Source organism: Alligator mississippiensis, chromosome 2, assembly GCF_030867095.1.
Source record: "Alligator mississippiensis isolate rAllMis1 chromosome 2, rAllMis1, whole genome shotgun sequence".
Classification (NCBI taxonomy): domain Eukaryota; kingdom Metazoa; phylum Chordata; order Crocodylia; family Alligatoridae; genus Alligator; species Alligator mississippiensis.
Genome location: NC_081825.1, coordinates 114,710,228 through 114,712,668, shown reverse-complemented (window position 1 = coordinate 114,712,668; position 2,441 = coordinate 114,710,228).

Genomic DNA, 2,441 nt, shown 5'->3' with positions numbered 1-2,441 from the left:
TGTTGATGCCACAGTCCCCTAGTTTTTTAATGAGAGTGGGGTGGGAGACAGTGTCAAAGGACTTCCTGAAGTCCAGAAAGACTATGTCCTCTGCTACCCCTGTGTCTAAGGCTTTTGTGACCTGGTCATAGAAGGCCACCAGGTTGGTCTGACAGGACCTGCCTCTAATGAACCCATGTTGGTTGCCCCTAAGTATAACCTCCCCTGCTGGCCCCTCATGGACATGCGCCAGGATAATTCTCTCAAAAAGCTTACCCAGGATCGAGGTAAGACTAACTGGCCTATAGTTTCCTGGGTCCTCCTTCCTCCCTTTTTTGAAAAGGGGAACCACATTGGCCCTTTTCCAGTCCTTTGGCACCACACCAAAGCACCACGAGTGCTCGTAAAGCCATGCCAGGGGTCCCGCAATGACCTCTGCTAATTCCCTCAGCACTCTGGGGTGGAGGTTGTCAGGACCAGCTGATTTAAATACATCCAGTCCCTCCAGAAGTTCCCTGATTAGATCCTCACTGACCCTAGGCCTGGGTGCGCCTCCCCTGGGGCCTGAGGGGGTCCTGGCGGACAGGCTGATCTGGTCCCTGCTAGGAAAATGGAGGCAAAGAAATCATTAAATAGACTAGCCTTGTGTGACAGCCAGATTTCCTAGCATGTCATGCAGAGGCCCCACGTTATCCGGTACCTTCTTTTTGCCCCCTAAGTATTTAAAAAAGGACTTCTTGTGGTCCTTGTTCCAGGTAGCTAGTCCCAGTTCCATCTCCACCTTGGCCTTCCTGACCGCCCCACTGCAGCCCCGAGCAACCGAGGTATAGTCCTCCCTGGTGATGGCCCCTCCCTTCCATTGGGTGTATGGCTCCCTTTTAGCTAGGAGACATTCCCGTATGCTTTTGGTGAGCCATGGGGGCTTTTGTGCCCTCTTGCCCCCTTTGATCCTTGTTGGGATTACCTCCCTTTGGGCTTGGAGGATCATCTCCTTAAGGAATGACCACTCTTCTTGGACACTTGACTCCCCTCCCCTCCAGGACCTCAGTACATCCCCAACTATTCTTCTTACCTCATTGGAATCCACCCTCCTGAAGTCCAGGGCTGCTGCCTTGCTGCAGGCTTTTGCCACCTTGTGCTGGATGGTGAATTCCAGCAGGCAATGATCGCTGTTGCCCAGGTGGTCGATCACCCACAGCCCCCTCACGAGGTCGTCGCCTGTGGCCAGCACCAGATCCAACAAGGCATCTCCCCTGGTGGGGCTGTACACCTTCTGAGTTAGATGGAGGTCCTGTATTTTGGCTAGGAACTTATGTGAGCAGTCAGACCTGGCTGACTGCTCTTCCCAGCAAATGTCTGAAAAGCTCATACATACATGCATATCTATCTATCTATCTATCTATCTATCTATCTATCTATCTATCTATCTATCACAGGATACATGTAAAGGCACTGATCCAGATAGCCAACTTCAGTGGAGCTATGCCAGTTTACATCTTCTGGGTAGCTGCTCTCCCGTTTACAGATGTAGCATCTTCAGAATATTATTAGACATCCTCTATAACAAGGGCAGGCAATTGTTTTGACTGGAGGGCCGCTTAATGAGGCTTGGTGAGCTTTCAAGGGCCACATGGGTAGCCCCACCCCTTGACAATTGCCCCACCCCTGGTCGCTATCGTGGGACTAGAAGTCCTGTCCCTAAACCTTGACCTTTGCTACTGGAAGTCCCTCCCCTTGCCCCCTGAAATACTTCTTTTGGGAGGGGGCATTTGCCATCTTAGAAGCAGAAAAAGAACAAATCATACACTCAAAGTCAAATACTTGCTATGACATATTTTAATTTTATTACAAAAACTATTTTTGTCATGGTTTGTGTTTGCATAGTATATATCCACCCATGAAGGTGGGAGTGGGTTGCAATAGGGTATGTGGGGGGATGTATACGTGGGCACCTTGTTCTTACCCTTGTGGGTGGAAGGGCTGGGCAGGGTACAATTAGCTGGTGAGTGCTGTGGGCCAGATGAAAGTGTCTGGCAGGCTGGATGCAGCCCATGGGCCATATTTTGCCTGCCCCTGCTCTATAAAATAATTTGTACATATTATTAGGTCTTCATTCTTACAGATTCACTGTCAAAGTCACCTTGAACACTGAGTTACCAAAAAATTTAAATAATTTCAGATGAAGACACCTATATCTGATTTATTCCTCTTGATAAACACATTTCTACTAGTATCACTATAAATATTGGATTCTATGACTTCATTTCCTTTTTGGAAAAGTTTACTATAGTTTTCCTCTTAATACAAAAATGAGAACGATCTTGGATAAAATTTCTCATCATGAATTAATGTTAAGATTTACATCTATCTAGCAAACAAGTGCTTGAGGGGGTTAACCCTGCAAGGTGCCTCATGGCTGGGTGGGACCTAAAAGTACTTAGTACTATGCAGGATTAGGCTCT